At 46.7% G+C, this 20073-nt stretch overlaps 1 non-coding gene and 1 pseudogene across 1 annotated transcript; both read left to right on the top strand.

The window, feature by feature from the left end:
• Positions 1 to 20073, top strand: part of LOC120381408 — a 129027-nt pseudogene that overhangs the window by 17603 nt on the left and 91351 nt on the right.
• Positions 7788 to 7859, top strand: TRNAC-GCA. Its single transcript has one exon. It is a non-coding gene; the product is annotated as a tRNA-Cys (tRNA).

Genomic DNA, 20073 nt, shown 5'->3' with positions numbered 1-20073 from the left:
TGGGGCAGCAAAAAACCTAGAGCTGGCCCTGCCTCCACCCACCGTGAGGTAGGCAGGAGCAGATCCTTATTATCCCTACTCGAAAGAGGGAGAAGCTAAGGCTGAGAGAGGAGAATTGACTTGTCTTAGGTCACACAGCCAGTCAGGGGCAGAGTTGGAAATAGGACCCAAGAGCCCTGATTTTCAATATACCGGCCCCTGGAAATTCCCACTACATGCATCTGACGAAGTGGGTATTCACCCATGAAAGCTCATGCTCCAAAACATCTGCTAGTCTATAAGGTGCCACAGGACTCTTTGCTGCTTTTACAAACTAACCATCAGATCTTGAATTTCAGACATTGAATGACCTGAATAAAGAGCTCTTTGATGAGCTCCAGACCAACAACAGTGACAGGAATTATTCAGCAAGTATTTGAGGAGAACTGCAATGTTAGAGAGAATCATGAACTGCTCAGAGACCATTAATGCAGAGAAGCAACAAAATTCATCAAACATAGAACTGGTTCTGACTTATTTCCTTGGTCTTAAAAGAGACCAACAAGGATCTGAGTCTCCTTCCTGTCAATAACCCCCTGCTCAGCCAATCAGGGTAGAGACTGCGGACGGGAGGCTGAGGGTTCTCACCAGAGAGCCCAAAGGATGGTCCAGGTCACTGGTGGGGATCACGGCCCGAACACTATTTTAGCCCAACATTTTTGGGTGGACCTCCCACAGTGGGAGCTGCAGAGCACTCCCCTGCAACAGATGAGTCAGACTGAACAGGTTTCAAACCTCCAGGAGGCTCTTACCTTCTAAACAGGGACGGCTGTTTTCTAGTAAAATCACTAAAAGGGAAGGAGAAAACTCGAAAGAGGTTCCTCCTGGTGCTCACGTCCGTGAACCCGAATACTCTCTCAGTCCTCAGAGAGAGACCTGGAGAAGGAGACTTGCTGAAGCAAAGCCACAGGGGTCTCTGAGGTTTCCCTGGCACCTCGCCCCTGTCCTGCCTGGCTGATGTCAGCATCTCTCTGTGAGGTCAACACCTTCCCACCGCCTTTGACCAATAGGCTGAGGTCCTGCAAAAGGCCTTTGTGATGTCACTGCCACACCCCTCCCTTGCAGTGCCAGTGTCCTGCCCCTGGCCAGGCACTTTGGAGGGTTGAGCTACTCCCTGTGGATCACCCCACTCAAGGAGCATTCGTTCTAGGCAGCAAGCCGGCTAGACAGGGAAACATCAGACGCTGCTCCCAATGCTACACTCAGTTTTTTAGAAATTAGTCGACTTTACGGCCAGAAGAGACCATTAGAGCATCTAATCTGACCCCCTGCGTATCACAGGCCTCCTGTATGACACAAGAGCTACTTTTGGGGCAAACACATTCCAGAAAGGCATCTAGTCTTCATGAAATGACATCAGGAGATGGAGAATCCACCACTTTCCTTGGTAGCTTGTTCCTGTGATGAATCATCCTCGCTGTTCAATTTTTGTGCCTTAGTTGTAATATGAATTCGCCTCTCTTCATCTTCAAGCCATTGGGTCTTGTTATTCCTTTCTTTGCTAGATTAAAGAGCCCTTTAATACCCAATCTTTTCTCTCCATTAAGGCACTTCAACATTTCAATGAAGTCGCCTTTCAATCTTCTTTTGATAAGCTAATCAGGTTGAGCTCTTTCAATAGCTCCCTAGAAGGCATTTTTCTCCAGCCCTCAGAACATTTGGTGGCTCTTTGCTGCCCCAGCTCCAATTTCACAATATCTTTTTCAAATGAAGACACCAAAATTGGAGGCAGTATTCCAGTATCAGTCTCACTGATGCCATGTCACCTCCTGTGACGTTATTGACATAATCTGTAACTGTACAGATCACCATTGCGACCACTGTTCTATATTTGCAGCCAATATTATAGAAAGGTTGTCGTGTAAGGGGTCTACGGAGAGGTTCTGATTGGCTGATTATAATGATGCTATCTCTAGATGTGTATCATTATTGTAGTTGACGTTATGAATATTGGCTCTATGCTGCCTGTATTTCAAACTTGTGCTCTGCTTCTGGGGAACACCCCAGATAAGTTGGTGTCAGTTCTGCCTAGCCTGCTTAATGGCCCATTAAGGACCATCAGCTACACAATCGACCCATTGAGAGAAGGCAGATACGCCTTGTGACTCAGCAAGGTCTGCAGGGACCTGCCTATGGACAGAACTCGAAGGTTTTTCTGTGCCATGTGCTGGATAGAGTGTCCTTGGGACAAAGAAAGCAAAGACAACATGGCAAGAGACTATAAAAGGCTGATGCCTCGTCTCCATCTTATTTTCAGTCCTGCTTCATGTCTCTGGAGGGACTTTGCTACAACCTGAAGCTCTATACAAAGGACTGAATGACCCATCCCAGCTGTGGATGGACTCCAGAGACTTGATTTGAACCTGCAGTTTATTCCATCACTGCTACAAGCCTGAACCAAGAACTTTGCCATTACTGTGTGTAATTAATTCCTTTAAAAATTTTAACTCTCACCTATATTTCTTTCTTTTTATGAATAAACCTTTACATTTTAGATGTTGTAAGGGAAAATCCAGTGTTATCCAAGGCCTTGTAGGCCCAGGTCTCATGTCAAGCTGCCAGGGCCGGCCAGACAAGCCAAGTAGGGGGGCATGGAGGAGACAGTGGAAAGTCCTAACAGTCCCCAACTGAAAAACAATTTTGTAATATCCCCTACTGTCAACACGTAACCGCATAGAACAGATAAGTAACAACAGGAAAAGCCTAATATGGAAGAAATTTACTCCTGCTCCAATCAGCATTAACTTTGCAATATTTTTTTAGCAAAATAATAAGGAAATTATGTGTGTAACTTGCATATTACGATTGTGGTTTTAAGCTTTATAAGGCTGTCTGTAACCAGCTTCAGGGAGGCCGTTTCCATAACGGTTCTCCCCTGCGTGCTTCTAATCAATAAAAGGCCTCAGGCTGATCTGATTGAAAACACAACACATAGATCAATTTTTCCATAACAATGCTAAAGGATTTGCAAAAGCGTGATTTGTGGGTAAGATCTGACTCATCTATTGACCTGCATGTGGGGCTTGGTCCTTTAAGAGAACCTTTTTTCTTTTACTGGGGTATTGGTTTTCATAACCATTCATCCCCATAAAGAGCGGAGCTGGTGATGATAGAAGGGAACTGGAATAGCTGAGGGAATTGGTTCTATGACGTCCGATTGGCCAGTGGGGTGAAACCAAAGCCCTCTCTGCATGGCTGGTGTGACGTGCTTTAATAGTAAAGGGCACCCAGCCTCGGGCTGTGACTGCCCTGCTCCAAGCAATTTGTCCTGAATTGATACTCTCAGCAGTGTCCCGCCAGTGGTCGCATTGTTACAGGGGTCGTCCGGGATTACAACTGGAAACTCTCCGAAGCTCAGGATGCGCTTTCTCAGCTAGGGGAAGTATGTAACCGACACACCTCCAGGGTGTGGTGGTGTGTCCCAGCTAGTGGCACCAAGATCACTTAGAGGGAGCAATAAAAAATTTCTTCTATATAGCCCTCGCTAACAGCCGGGTGGCTTTTAGTTCATGCTGTAAAGGCCCCCACACTAAGCTCCAGAGGTCCCTGGTTCAATCCCGCCCACCACCGCGTCACCAACCTGGATCTGTCAGAATAACAGAGGCAGCTGCCACCCCAAGGAGAGAGCTGCCATGCCACACCCGGCTGAGAAGAGGTACTGAGCAGTGAGCTGACACCCTTCAGAGCTTCCTGTGATAAACTGTGAACTTAGGACAATAGCGGGGTGGTAAGAAGTGTTGCCCTCAGAATGGCCTGGGTCAGAGCCCATGGGAGGCCCTGGGCTCCCCCCCACCACCATCTGCTGCATCCTTCCCCCCAAAAGGGCCGAAACCCTGACCTAGAGGCAAGATCCCCACGAGCAAAGGCCATCACGAGGCATCTGTCTTCAAAAGTTTGCAGAGGATGCGGGAGCAGAAAGTGGAGAGAGGATGAGGGTGGCTCTTGGGAAGAGGGAGGGAGGGAGCCTTATGGGAATCTCTTGTTTACCGCCATCAACCCAATGATCAGATCATTGATGCCTAGAATCTTCCCGGACATGTTGTAATTGATTGGATCTAGGTTTTAAAATGGGTACCACATTTGCAGATGGAGAAATGTCAGGGAGTTGAGTGGAAGGCCATTGCAAGCTCAGCTACTTAGGCAATGTGGCTTATGCCCCATCTAACAAGCTCCTTAAACAATAGCTCCCAGTTTTCATTTACATTGTTCTGTTTAGTGTTTTTCTCCAAAACACTTTTACTAAACCTTTGGGTCAGCTTTGGAAAGTTGGCCCTTTCAGTGCACCAAATATAAATATTGCTGGTGAGGACTGGCCTCTATTGGTCATAAGAACGGCCATACTGGATCAGACCAATGGTCCAGCCAGCCCAGAATCCTATCCTCCCACAGTGGCCAATGCCAGGTGCCCGCGAGGGAATTGACAGAACAGGGAATCATCAAGCGATCCATCCCCTGTCGCTCATTCGCAGCTTCCGGCAAACCGAGGCTGGGGACACTTCAAGAGCATGGTTTTCTATCCCTGCCCATCCTGGCTAATAGCCAATGATGGACCTGTCCGCCATCAACTTATCTAGTTCTTTGGTGGACCCTGTTATAGTCTTGGCCCTCACCACATCCTCTGGCAAAGTTTCCCCAGGTTGACTGTGTGTTGGGTGAAGAAATACTTCCTTTGGTTTGTTTTAAACCTGCTGTCTATTCATTTCATCGGGTGACCCCAGTTCTTGGGTTATGAGGAGTAAATAGCACTTCCTTACAGATCCAGACTAACACGGCTACTCCTCTGATACTTCCTTATTTACTTTCTCCAAACCTGTCATCATTTTATAGACCTCTATCCTAGCCCCCCCCCCTTAGTCATCTCTTTTCCAAGCTGAAAACTCCCCTCAGTCTTATTAATCTCACCTCACATGGAAGCTGTTCCACACCCCAATCATTTTGGTTGCCCTTTTCTGTATCTTTCCCAATTCCGATATATCTTTTTGAGTTGTGGGACCAGCTCCAGTATTCAAGATGTGGGCATACCACAGATTTATACACAGGCAATATTATAGTTCTGTCTTGTTAGCCATCCCTTTCCTAATGACTTCCCAACATTTTGTTCGCTTTTTTGACTGCCGATGCACATTGAGTAGATGTTTTCAGAGAAGTATCCACAGTGACTCCAAGATCTCTTTCTTAAGTTGTAGGAGCTAATTTAGACCCCATCAGTTTAGATGTAGAATTGGGATCATGTTTTCCCATGTGCATTACTTTGCATTTATCCACATTGAATTTCATTTGCCTTTTTGCTGCCCAGTCAGTTTGGTGAGATCCCTTTGTCACACTTTACACTCTCTTTTGGACGTAACTAATTTGAGTTGGTTTGTATCATCTGCAAATGTTGCCACCTCACTGTTTACCCCTTTTTCCAGATCACTTAGGAGTATGTTGAACAGTGCTGGTCCCAGTACAGACCCCAGGGGGACACCACTATTTACCTCTCTCCATTCTGAAAAATCAGACCCTTTTGTTCTTGCCTTTGAACCAGTTACCTAACCCAGAGAGGACCTTCCATCTTATCCCATTTTGCTTCAGAGCCTTTGGGGAAAGACCTTGTCAAAGGTTTTCTGAAAATCTAAGTATACTATATCCACGGGATCACCTTTATCCACATGCTTGTTGACTCCCTCAAAGAATTATAGTAGATTTGTGAGGCATGATTTTCCTTTACAAAAACCATGTTCATTCTTCCCCAATGTAAGCAGGGGCAGACTCACCCGGCGGCGCCTCCTGGTGGTCGTCTTGGGAATTAGCTCTCCAGCCATCAGAGCACCCTCTGCAGGCCGGTGATCCACCTTACCGCAGCTGACCCCCTGTCCCTCCCAGGACCCCAGTGCCCCTTTTACCCTGGCAGTACCCCCCCAGTTCTGGGTCTCCCCCTCCCAGGGGAACCCCCACCCACTATCCCCACTTCACCTCAGTCTTGGCTACTGCCCAGTCTCCATCCAGCCCCCATTCACTGGGGCAGACTGCAGTATGAGCCACTCATCACACGCAAAGGGGTTTGGACCTGCCGCCTCTGCTTCCCCCTGGGCTGCCCCATTGCAGCCCTGCACCGCCCCATTGCAGCCCTGCACCTATTCAGCCTAGAGTCAGGCCTGCAGCCTGGGGCTTTCCAGGCCAGAGCTCCCAGCTCCTCCGGCCCTTCCCCAGCCCTGCTCCCACTCTAGGTGTCTTGCTTAGGTCCCTGCAGCCAGGCCCTTCTCTCGCTACAAACAGAGGGAGACTGACTGGGCTCCTGGCTCACAGCCTCTTCTAGGGGCCAGCTGGGCCTGACTGGAGCATGGCCACAGCTGAGCCTTCTTCCCCCAATCAGCCCAGGCTCCTTGCCCCAGCCCCAGCCCTCTCCTGGGCTGCTTCAAGCCCCACAGGGCAGGAGCAGGGGACCACCCCGCTACACCCAACAAAGTGGAGACCCTGGCACACGTTTATTTAGAGTGCACCAGGCTGCAGCCCCTATACTGGCTCCTCACCAATTTCCTGTTGCGTTTCTGGCTGCACTTTTCCCCCACCTCCTTCTCCATGCACTCCCTATCCGTGGCTCCACAAAGTCGCGGGACCTCCTGGTCAACCTCCTCCTCGCCCTGGCTAAAATGGCCATCTACGTGACCAGGGAGAGGCGGTTGGCCAACAGAGAGTCCTGCGACTGTGGGGATTGTTTCCGGTCCTTAGTCCTTTCACGTCTCCGGGCGGAGTTCCTCTGGGCGGCGTCCGCTGGCTCCCTTGACACCTTCGAGGAGCAGTGGGCGCTGTCCGGGGTTCTCTGCTCGGTGTCCCCGTCAGGCTCCCTTCTTGTGACCCTTTGACCGCACTCCTGTCCCTGTTCTTTTATTAGTTGTCCCCCGGAATTAGTGGGTTTCTGAGGCCCTGTGGATCCTCCCCTTAGGCTGAGGGGGGGATCCATTAGCATGGGGCGGGCTTCCGCCCGCCCCCTTTCCCGGAAACCCAATAGATACACCCAGCAAATCCTGGTTAGCTATGAGTCTAATCATTGGGCTCTACAATTCCACCCAATGTGCCTGGTACTGACGTTAGCCTTAGTGGCCTGTAATTGCCAGCTGCGTCTCTGGAGCCTTTTTTATACACTGCTCCAGCCAGGGACTCAAGGCCGCCTCAGACTTTCCCCTTCTCCCTTCTGGGAAATCAAGTTCAAGTTCTACAAGGAGCTAAAGAAGCCTCAACCCTGCATCTGAATTAATGTCACATTTCTCACTACCCGACACAAACAAACGTCATTTCAATCCCAGGTGAGTCCACTTCAGTCATTCCTCAGCCCCATTCCTTCACCCTCCTGCCTTAGCTTAGGGCATTGCGCCACCCTGTGGGCGTTTCATGTCCCTCCTCAGTTTCACATACAGACACAATTTCCTTTGCTGTTCAATGAACAGCAAAACCTTTCTGTGTCTCTAGTCTGAGTCAGGGCATTCAACTCCATTGAAACCTTCTCTCCTGCAATGGCAACGGTCAGACAGAGGGGACGTGGCCACCTTCAGCCCTGAGAGTGAGATATTCACTCTGCTCTTTCTTCAAGCTGCTGATGCTATTCCATAAAACATGTACCATGGAATAAGAAGCTGAGTTTACTCCAGGGTGAGGAAAGAAAGGAGCCACCAACTCCCCGAAAAATCTCTGTGCCTTAGAGAGAACCTGCCCATGCTACTGGAATCACTGATGTGCTTCAGCTACAATGGAGAAAGCATCTGCTCTCAGGGGGTATAGCGCAGTGGTAGAGTGTTTGACTGCAGATCAAGTGGTCCTTGGTTCAAATCCAAGTGCTCTCTAATAAGCCTCTTATTTTCCCTTTTGAAAAAAGGGAAAACATTTTCATTTCCATTCTCCATTATGTTCAGAAGCTCCACAATACGGGATGCTTGAAATGAATGTAAATACTCAACATTTCACTGTCCAAATGCATAAAAACCTAGCACACCTGTCCATCAGCTGAAATCAGTTCCAATCCTCTAAGTGTCTAGTTTATGTTTTCGTCAATTAAACAAAGGGATCATATGAATGTACATTTGAGGATCGCTCTTCTCCAGGGCTGTGCTGTGCAGAAGAACAAGAACCACATCCAGTTGGGGTTCAGGAGTCTGACGAGCAAAGGCCACTTGGTGCGGGCTAAAGTCACCAGCACTTTGGCTCCTTCCCATTCAACCAGCAGCTGGGCCCCCAGGACAAGGCATGAGAAGAAGACAGTGGCTGTGAGCAGGAAAATAGCCACCAAGAAACTGGCTAAAGATCCTCAGGAAGGTCACCATGCCCATGTCTAGAATGTACTGACTGCATCAGGGACCAAAAAGGCAGAGAAAAGCCCTCAAAAGTTCTAAGCTGCCAAGCCCCAGAAGATGATCAAAATCCTACCTAAAATCAAGACAGGAGTACGGCTAATGTCATCTCCAAAGCCAGGGCTAAGAAGGTAACACTGAGAAAGAAGTGAAGAGATTTCCATTGGGATGACTCCTGCTCCCCTAATGGCTCTTTTATGAATTACCATGGACCACCCGGAGAGATCAAAGTCCTGCAGGACAAACAGCCCCATGGACAGTATAATGAAGTGGTGGCAGTGGGGGGAAGTGCTGTGTTTTGTGTAACACCTGCCAGGTGAGTGATGCACTGACAGGGCAGCTGCCCATAGCTCCCACATGAGCTCATTCTCTTTGATCTGCTTCTGCTGTTATTTCAGAGCCAGCACTAGCGGGAGTGTGTCCCTGTCATTTCACCAGCTCTGGAACAGGCTCTGTCTGCATCCCAGTTCTGATTAATCCCACTTTTTAATGTATTCCTACTGTGATACTTTCCCAGTTCTCTGCCTTGTTCTAACATTCCGGTCAGAGACTGAATATGGGGAGGGATGGACTAATTTGTGTGACATTCAGTAAGTTGCCTCAATTTCAGTAAGGCATTTGACACGGTTCCACATGGGGAATTATTAGTTAAATTGGAAAAGATGGGGATCAATATGAAAATTGAAAGGTGGATAAGGAACTGGTTAAAGGGGAGACTACAACAGGTCGTACTGAAGGGTGAACTGTCAGGCTGGAAGGAGGTTACTAGTGGAGTTCTAGAGGGATCTGTTTTGGGGCCAATCTTATTTAACCTTTTTATTACTGACCTTGGCACAAAAAGCGGGAATGTGCTAATAAAGTTTGCAGATGACACAAAGCTGGGAGGCAGTAACACAGAGAAGGACCGGGATATCATACAGGAAGATCTAGATGACCTTGTAAACTGGAGTAATAGTAATAGGATGAAATTAAATAGTGAAAAGTGCAAGGTCATGCATTTAGGGATTAATAATAAGAATTTTAGTTATAAATTGGGGACACATCAGTTGGAAGCAACAGAGGAGAAGGACCTCGGCGTATTAGTTGTTCACAGGATGACTATGAGCCGCCAATAAGATATGGCCGTTAAAAAAGCTAATGCATTTTTAGGATGCATCAGGCGAGGTATTTCCAGCAAAGATAAGGAAGTGTTAGTACCATTATATAAGGCACTGGTGAGACCTCATCTGGAATACTGTGTGCAGTTCTGGTCTCCCATGTTTAAGAAGGATGAATTCAAACTGGAACAGGTTCAGAGACAGGCTACTAGGATGATCCGAGGAATGGAAAACTGTCATATGAAAGGAGACTCAAAGAGCTTGGTTTGTTTAGCCTAACCAAAAGAAGGCTGAGGGGGGATATGATGGCTCTTTATAAATATATCAGAGGGATTAATATTAGGGAGGGAGAGGAATTGTTTAAGCTTAGTACCAATGTGGACACAATAACAAATGGGTATAAACTGGACACTAGGAAGTTTAGACTTGAAATTAGACGAAGGTTTCTAACCATTAGAGGGGTGAAGTTCTGGAACAGCCTTCCAAGGGGAGTAGTGGGGGCAAAAGACATATCTGGCTTTAAGACTAAGCTTGATAAGTTTATGGAAGGGATGGTATGATGGGATAGCCTAATTTTGGCAATTAATTTTAGCAATTGATCTTTGATTATCAGCAGGTAAGTATGCCCAGTGGTCTGTGATGGGATGGGATCTGAGTTACGGCAGAGAATTCTTTCCTGGGTGCTGGCGGGGGAGTCTTGCTCACATGCTCAGGGTTTAGCTGATCACCATATTTGGGGTCAGGAAGGAATTTTCCTCCGGGGCAGATTGGCAGAGGCCCTGGAGGTTTTTCGCCTTCCTCTGCAGCATGGGGCATGAGTCACTTGCTGGAGGATTCTCTGCAGCTTGAGGTCTTCAAACCACAATTTGAAGATTTCAATAACTCAGACATAGGTTAGGGGTTTGTTATAGAAGTGGATGGGTGGGATTCTGTGGCCTGCTTTGTGCAGGAGGTCAGACTAGATGATCATAATGGTCCCTTCTGACCTTAAAGTCCATGAGTCTATGTGATTGAAACCTCTGCTGGAGGTGGGCAGGAGCCTGTTACACACATAAAATAGCTAAGTTTTAGCAAACTACCTGCTACACATTCAAACCTTCCTGTACACACACAACAGAAATTGGGGCTCTGAGAAATGGCAACTTTCCTTTAACACAGATCTTTGTTTTCTGTACTTCCAGAGGCATTGAAATAGAAGCACATTACCTTTAAACAGCTGCTATTTCATGATCAGCAGCAGAGCCTCTGTCAATTTACACCCATAGAGCTGATTGTTTCTAACTGCAGGGTTAGCCAGACCATTCAGTAACATTATCGCTCTGTTCACAAAGGCTTTGGTTAGTGACGAATCATGAGACTAATCCCTTCCTGCTGTAATTCCACTGACTCCAATGTCTCTTTCCCCAGTTCTGGTTCCAAGAAAATAAACAAATTAAAACAACCTTCAGAACTAACATGCTGTGGGAAAGTGGAAATGTTGATAGCTCAAATAATTCAGTTTCTTCTCTGTCTTGTGTGTGTCTATCTGCTTTGTGTGTGTGACCGATGGGGCTTTTTGTTTGCTCCTGGCAGGTTCAACCCTGTCAGATTTGTCTGTGGGGAGGGGCCAGAGAAAACAGACCCCCTGGCCTTCCAGGTTGGGGTTAGGCAAAGGAATAACAACCCTGTCCCACAAAAAACAAAATATGTTACAGAAACAGTGGTAGGAACAGTGCTAGAGAAACTGGTAAATAATCACAATGCCCCGGCTTGAAGTAATTGGAAACACAGAATTCAAAAAGCAAAGCTCAGGGGCTATTTGGGATTTATTCTCTGAGCTTAGCCATGTGCTATAGCACAGGGAGCACTTTTGGGAGTCTCCTATCCCACAACGGGGGAAAGGAAAAGGATTCTTAGGTTCTAGCACGGATGGAAGGAGGATGGTGATGGGGAATAAGGGAATCCCTCTGACTTACCCGAACTACGTCTGTAGTTACAGCGGGTGAAATGACATTTTTCCCTATCCCTGCCCTGTTCCTGCTCTTTGTTATAGTTCAATATATTTTAAGTGCGGAAATTGATAATAAAAATATCTGCTCCCCAGCACAACCTGCAGCAACATCAGAGCAACTGGGAATGAAACAATTTGTTCCCCAAGGGAGAACTCGATGACTAACAGTTGCTGTGAAATGGGGGAACAGTATAACCGTGATGCTCAGGGTTTGTTTAGACTAGGGAAAGTGATGGGGTTTAGGTCAGGTCAAGGGGAAAGCTAATGCCAACCCCTGCACGTGGGCTGCATCTGCACTACAATTTTTTACATTAAGACCACTAACTTGAGCAACCAACGCCATGTACAGCCCTAGTGGCTGTCAGGCACAGATAGTTTTTGCCTCAGTGTAGCTTGTTGGGATCAAACCTCTCCCCCACCTGGAGGATGAACATTCCTGGCTGGAGGGACACACACTCCTGTGATTCATAAGGATAGGAGTTGATAGAACAGATCACAGGTCTGACCCCATAGAAGGGTGAGCTGCATAAGGCAGTAGCAGGCAACTGATCTGGTGGAGCTGAGACACCACGGTGAAGATGGTGCAAAAATCACTATGTGGGAATTAGCAAATGTGATTTATTTAAAAAACATTTTTGGCCAACACTAGTCAAGGGATTTATTACAATTCTCTCTCATGTGGATTTTGTGATGTCTAATGAGGCTTGAGCTCTGATTGAAGCTTTTCGTGCACTCAGAGCTTTTCCCACTCTCTCCCATGTGGATTTTCCTATGTGAGACAACATGTGAGCTGTGCTTGAAGCTTTTCCCACACTCAGAGCATGTGTACAGTGTCTCCCCTGTGTGGATTATCTGATGTCTGATACGGTGTGAGTTCTGACTAAAGCTTTTCCCGCACTCAGAGCTTGTGTAGGGCTTCTCACCTGTGAGATTTTGTGATGTAAGAAGTGGTCTGAACGATTAAAGAACCATTTCCCACACTCAGAGCATCCATAAGGTTTCTCACCTGTGTGGATTTTCCTATGTTTGGTAAGGTTTGAGCTCTGCTTAAAGCTTTTCCCACACTCAGAGCATGTGTAGGGCTTCTCCCCTGTGTGGATTCTCTGATGTCTGATAAGGGCAGAGCGGTGACTAAAGCTTTTCCCGCACTCAGAGCATGTGTAGCTTCTCCTGTGTGGATTCTAAGATGTGTGTTCAGGGTAGAGCTCCTACTAAAGATTTTCCCGCACTCTGAGCATCTGTGGGGTGCTTCTCCTGTGTGGATTCGCTGATGTGAGATGAGGGCTGAACTATCGATGAAGCATTTCCCACACTCAGAGCGTTCATAAGGTTTCTCACCTGTGTGGATTGTCTGATGTGTGATAAGGGCAGAGCTCCGATTGAAGCTTTTCCCACACTCATGGCACATGTAGCGTGTCTCTTCAAAGTTGATTCTGTCGCTTGTTATAAGGTCTGAGTGGCTACTAAAGTTTCCCTCTGGCCTCTGCTGAGTCTCACAGGCTTTTGTTTTTTCTGGGAGTGCATAACTCCCGGAAACATTCCCTTTGGATCTTCCTGATAAAGTTCCATGTGGTTCTCCTTGCTCAGCATCTTCCTGATGGGGTTTCTCCTCCTCATTCTGACTCACCATCCCTTCACCTGATGGGAGACAGAGAGAATCCAGACATAGATCACTACCTGCACCTGAGAGAAAGGAAATCTCAGAGAGAGGAATGGAAAAAGGGATGAACAATCCAAAATATGTGTGGGAGAGATCAAACCTATCAGGAACTGATTTTCCCCAAAACCTTCCCCAGAGGAGAGAGGAAGGGATCAGTTTTGGTCTGCATCTCACGAGAACACTCAGGAGAAAGAGAAATCGGGGCGGGACCTGCTGCCAGTTGTCAGTCAGAATAGGAGGGAAGCCATGAGTGAGATCTGCCATAATGATTCCACATCTGCAGGGAACAATCCTGAACTTGGAGAGCTCACAGGGTCTTTGTAGGGCATCCCAAATGTTTCCTGCATTCCCACACAGTTGTTGAGTTGGTTTAACCAATTCCTCACCTGTGCAGGCAGCTCTTGGAAGCACTTCTTTCTCAGAGCCCTGGAGGTCTGGGACCCACAGCTCTTCCCCTCGTTCCAGCTGCGAGATCACATCAGGTTTGGAAACTGGAAACCCTACTGCAGGCAAAGAAAACCAGGGAGGTCAGTGGAATTTGTGGGATACTTGTCACAAAGAATAGTCCATGGTTTTAACCCCCAGCTCATTTTTAAGCAGTAACATCCCAAGGCCAGCTTTCTTGGCTCAAAGTGGCAGGAGAATTATTATGATTATAAATCATATTCATTACCTTGCCTAAGGACCAACTAACAGTGGGTCCCCATTGTGCTAGGAGAAGTACAAACACAGAATAGTAGATGGCCCATGCCCTGAAGAATTTACAATATGAATAGACAAGACAGACACAGAATGGGGGAAGGGATAGACCCCACTGTTAGAATAGAGATATTCAGGCCAGCCTGTAAAGCCTATAGTTTAAGAACTTAGGGGCATTTTTATCACTTAGCTAGTTACAGGAGTACGAAAACAAAGAATCAAAATCACTGTCTGTATTTGTAAGGGCCTTCTCTTACTGTGACCGTCTGAGGCCTTGTTCTTAGGCTAAGGCCTTTGGCTAAGCAGCAGGGGCAGCCATAACCTGGGAAGCGAAGGGTCACACCCTCACATCCCAAACCAGTCACACTGAAATAAGGTGCTATTGGGCTGTAAGGAAGATGATCCTGTCCCGATAGTGCCCATCACCACCAGATAAAGAAACAGATCTTAAGATGGTTAAAGAAAACTTAGTTTGACAGCAGCCTGTCTGGCAAGAAATCACTTCTCAATGCTTGTGGTTGTGAAACCCTCATTTCTGTATTGTTTTATTTTTATGGCCACCACTTTTACAATGTTAATCAGTCTGGTTGTCTAACTGGTTTTGTCTGCTGTACAATTAATTTTGCTAAGTGTAAGTTAATTAGGGTAGTGGGATACAATTGGTTAGAGAATTATGTTTCAATGTGTTAGGATTGGTTAGTTAAATTTCAATACAATGATTGGTTAAGCAAAGATATAGCTGAGCATATTACTATATAAACTCAGTCAAACAGGAGGGGGAACAGGAACAGGGGACACAGGATAAATGCTCTGCGGCATCAGAGCTGGTAAGGGGGACACAGTGTAAATGCTCGGTGGTGTCAGAACGGATAAGGGGACACGCCGCAAAGACCCCAGGCCCCCTGAATCCTCTGGGCGGCCCTGGGTGACAATCATTCCCTTGTCTCTGTCGGGTATTCCATTGATGTAGGTTACTCCCAGCCAGTCCTTAATGACCCATTCATATCACCCCATGACAGCTACATGACAAAACACCTCACGTCTCCTGCTCTTTAGAATCATAGCAATACCAATCACAGCAGGAAACTGAGGTGTGCATTGGCATCATACAAGTATCACCAAAAGTCCCACCTCTATCTCAGACACACTGCTCACAGACCCTGGAGAGAAAGCAATGCACAGGAACTGGACGTTAGTCCAGCGAACACAGTGGAGGACAAGCTGCAATCCTCAAACCCTGGTCAAAAAGGAGAGGCATGTGGGTCCCTGCCCACAGAGAGGGGCTGGCTGGAGGCCTGATACCTGAGGGGCCATTCTGTGAGCAGACCATGGAGGCAGGTCAAAGGCTTCGCTACCCCAGAACTGTGACATCGCAAAAGCACATTTTGGGGAATTAGGAAATCTAGTGACTCAGGGGTAACGGGAGGGAGAATTAAACTCCCCCAGTGGGAGGAGAAGGCTGGGGAATTACACACTAACATTCAGGAGCAACAGCCTCTCATTCTTCCGGAAAAGGAGAAGGTCAGAAACAAGAACTGGGCCACGCAGCCTCAGGAGGGACAGGCTCAGAGATCCAAGGAGCCGGGAGGGAAGACAGCTTGTGGCTGCTGCAGATGGGGAGAGGGGGGACAAGACTCTCTCCAAACTCTCACTCTTCTTGACCCCGACCTGATTTTACGATCTATGACCTAGTCTCACGTCTTGTGGGCAATTTCATACTCACTAGAGGTAAGATGTCATTCTCAGAGAATTGCTTATTAGCTTGGAACATGCGTGGAGGGGCAAGGAGGTGAACATAGATAAATGGGTTATTAAGGGCAGGTCGACACTACAGCCGGGATTGACACTCTGAGATCGATCCAGCCTGGTCGATTTAGTGATTCGATTTAGTAAACGTAGCTTAAGCTTGCTACAGTTCAGGGCCTTATATTAAGTTGAGGCTTTGTGAGAGTGGTTATGCTGAAGTCTGGGATTTACCTGAGGTTTGGGTACGGATTCAGGGTTAAAGGTCTGGGATCCCCCACATCTCTAGATCCCCAAACCTCTCCTCCCTCCCACTGACCCACCCAGCCCACTTCCTGGGTGCCCTTCCTTCACACTCCCCTCTCCTTCTTCCCATTACTGGCAGCTGGCATCACCTCCCGACACCTTGGGAGCTTCTTCTGTTCCCTCCTCATCTCTCATTACCTCCTCCCTCCCTGCTGCCTGCTTGTATATGGGAGATAAGGAAAAAAAGGGGGCAAAGAAACTTGTCAAACTTGGATGATGAATAAAGTTATTACTGCTCAGGTTCTTTAGAGACCCCACAGCTTTAATAACCCAGGGGACAGGACTCCTTACCCAGTGAGGTCACCGTCTCATAGTTCTCCTGCATGACATCCCTGTGGAGGGCTCTCTGAGTGGGGTCCAGCAGAGTCCATTCCTCCTTGCTGAAATATACAGCTACCTCCTCGAAGGTCACCGGCCCCTGAAAGAGCAAGAGTCCAACACTCAGGACCTGCTGCCCCACTCACAACCCCACTACTCACAGAACAGCAGCATCAGGTGAATGGAAGCTCTGGGAGGCACATGTTAACAGAGTCCCACCTCACCTTGCTTAGAGCAGCCAGGAGGCATCAGAGGGTGGAAAGAGAGAACCTCTGTGTCTCCCAGCTGACAGATGGAAGCAGGGTCTTCACATTTGTTACATAGCTACTAGCCAGAGATAGATATAGGAGGTGGGGCTGTCTCTGGACCCTGCTAGTGGCTCCCTGGTAGGAATCCCAACACTCTCCACATAAAATATATGGAAGAAAGGGGAAGTCAATAGTAAAGAATCTAAGTTAGAAGGTCAGAATTGTAGAAAGTTGGCAAGGGAAGCTATCAGAAATCAATGATCAACCAATGAAAATAAGAAGGAAGTTTTTAAAAGTACAAAATTAATCCTAACAATGGTAGTGGTAAATTACTAGATGGAAATGGCAGAATCATCAAAATAATGCAGAAGAGGTAAAAATGTTCAATAAATATTTCTCTCCTGGATTTGTAGAAAAACAGATGATGTAACTCATATCATAAGACGTTGACGCTGACAGTCTTTCCATTCCAAAAGTAACTCACGAGGATGTTAAACAGCAGCTATTAAAGTCAGATGTCTTTAAATCAGTGGGTCCAGATAACTAGAGTTTTGAAAGACCTGCTGGAGGAGCGTGGTGGACTGTTAATGTTGATTTTAATTAGGACTTGGAACACTTGGGAAATTCCAGAAGACTGGAATAAAGCTAATGCTGTGCCAATATTTAAAAAGTATAAAAGAGATGACGCAGCTAATTATAAGTGTGTCAGTCTGAAATCGATACTGGGCAAGAGAATGGAGCAGCCAATACTGGATTTCATTAATAAAGAAAGGAGAGTAATATAATTAGTACCCATTAAAAAGGTTTAGACACAATAGATCCTGTCAAACTAACTGGATATCCTTATTGGATGAGATCAAAAGTTTGGTTGCAGCTAATAGTACTGATGTAATATACGTAGGCATATGAGTTGCTTCAGCACAATATTTTGACTAGAAAGGTACAAAATACACACGGCATACATTAAATAGATTAAAAACTATGATTGTAAATGGGGAACCATGGTCGAGTGGATTTCTTTCTAGGGGGTTCCCACAAGGATTGGATCTTGGCCCTGTGCTATTTAACATTCTTATCAATGACCTGGAAGAGAATATAAAATCATCACCGATAACGTTTGCAGTTGCCACAAAGACTGGGGGTGGGGGTAACTAATGAAGTGTCAGTAGCTTCAGGCTTCAGCACTGGGAGTCTGGGAAGTTTTCCCAGTCCTGACTAGAGGGTTATTTCCTGTTCCACAAAGACGGGAAGTTTCATTCTCTGCACTTGAGCCTTGACATTAGGACCTATCTGACACTACAGCCCATATTCAGCATAGTGGCAGGATTATAATATGATTAGGACATGAGGCATTTTGTACAAGATGAGTCATGTGCGGTGTCACTGGAAAAGTTATGATTTGCTGAATATGATTATCCTACCTGTGTGCATGGATCATGTTTGTATCTGAAGTTATGGATATTGACTCTGTATCTGTCTTTCAAATGTGCTTACTCTGGGTAACAGCCACAACGAGCCTTTCAGGTACAACAATGAAGAAGCCAGACAGTGTTCATGGCTCATCAACAAAGACAATGGACTGTGGAAGAGCTTAGCCTTCCTGTGAATGTTTCAACCAGCCTATGAGTTATGGCTGCTATGACTCAGCAGGACATGCTAGAGCATGTGACCAGACCACATGACAATGAACTTCATTTTGGTACCTGTATTTTTCCACAAACTGGACTGGGAACTGAGTTTAGAAAAAAGGGTTCCTGCCATATGGAAAAGCTACATAAGGTGGGGTGTGACATCATCTCTTGGCCTCATTCCCCAGACAAGAGAACTCCTGGAAGCACCTGAGGAACAAAGACTGAACTGGGGGAAGTGCTGTCCCAGGGTAAAGGGATTTCTAGCTTGTGTATGGAAACTTGGTGGGCTGCTTGTAGCATCAGTCAGGGTGAGAAATTGCTAATTCAAATTCTATCCATCTAGTATGTTAGGCTTGGTTTGAGTTTTTGGTTGTTTGCTAAGTAATCTGCTTTGATCTGTTTGCTAATACTTATCGCTGGGAAATTGGCTGTTGTCTTCTCTCTCTCCTTGAGTGGCTTAGGTAAAGCACTCAGGTAGCTTAGTTGGCTGCATGCCGCCACCTGCTGTCGTGTTGGGTGATAACAGGGCCTGGAGAGGCTGGCTGAATCTCCAGCAAAGCAGTGTGAGAAGGGCCAGCCCGGCTTGAGGGTTAGAGGGCACAGTGGGGTGACAACCCATCGCACCCTAGAGTACACAAGTCTCAGCAGGTTTGTCACATCCTGTCCCCTTCCTTTCTCCACCCAAGATATTTCCTGCCTCCCACCACCTCTAGCAGCTCCCACCAGTGGTGAGCTCCAGCCGGGTCGCATGAACCGGTTGTTAAATTTAGAAGCCTTTTTAGAACCGATTGTTCCAGGACAACTGGTTCTAAAAAACTTGTAAATTTAACAAAGGCTCGGGCAGCTGTCCACCCGGCCCCTGGCCCCAGCTCACCTCCCCCTCTCCTCTGAACACTCCGCCCTCCTTCTCCTCCCCCTCCCCTGCTTCCCACGAATCAAATGTTCGCGGGAAGCCTGAAACAAGCAGCAGGCAGGTAAGCGGGGGCGGAGGGCAGGGGGAGACGGCGCTTGTCCCAGTCCGGTTCCACCTGAGCGGCTAGAACATAAGAACGGCCGTACCGGGTCAGACCAAAGGTCCATCCAGCCCAGTATCTGTCTACCGACAGTGGCCAATGCCAGGTGCCCCAGAGGGAGTGAACCTAACAGACAATGATCAAGTGATCTCTCTCCTGCCATCCATCTCCATCCTCTGACGAACAGAGGCTAGGGACACCATTCTTACCCATCCTGGCTAATAGCCATTTATGGACTTAGCCACCATGAAGTTATCCAGTTCCCTTTTAAACATTGCTATAGTCCTAGCCTTCACAACCTCCTCAGGTAAGGAGTTCCACAAATTGACTGTGCGCTGCGTGAAGAAGAACTTCCTTTTATTTGTTTTAAACCTGCTGCCTATTAATTTCATTTGGTGACCCCTAGTTCTTGTATTATGGGAATAAGTAAATAACTTTTCCTTATCCACTTTCTCAACATCACTCATGATTTTATATACCTCTATCATATCCCCCCTTAGTCTCCTCTTTTCCAAGCTGAAGAGACCTAGCCTCTTTAATCTCTCCTCATATGGGACCCTCTCCAACCTCCTAATCATTTTAGTTGCCCTTTTCTGAACCTTTTCTAGTGCTAGAATATCTTTTTTGAGGTGAGGAGACCACATCTGTACACAGTATTCGAGATGTGGGCGTACCATGGATTTATATAATGGCAATAATATACTCTCAGTCTTATTCTCTATCCCCTTTTTAATGATTCCTAACATCCTGTTTACTTTTTTGACTGCCTCTGCACGCTGCGGACATCTTCAGAGAACTATCCACGATGACTCCAAGATCTTTTTCCTGACACATTGTAGCTAAATTAGCCCCCATCATATTGTATGTACAGTTGGGGTTATTTTTTCCAATGTGCATTACTTTACATTTATCCACATTAAATTTTATTTGCCATTTTGTTGCCCAATCACTTAGTTTTGTGAGATCTTTTTGAAGTTCTACACAATCTGCTTTGGTCTTAACTAT

Source organism: Mauremys reevesii, linkage group 14 (assembly GCF_016161935.1).
Source record: "Mauremys reevesii isolate NIE-2019 linkage group 14, ASM1616193v1, whole genome shotgun sequence".
NCBI classification, from domain to species: Eukaryota; Metazoa; Chordata; order Testudines; family Geoemydidae; genus Mauremys; species Mauremys reevesii.
The sequence above is the reverse complement of the archived record's forward strand: the minus strand, read 5'-3'. Positions and strand labels throughout refer to the sequence as shown.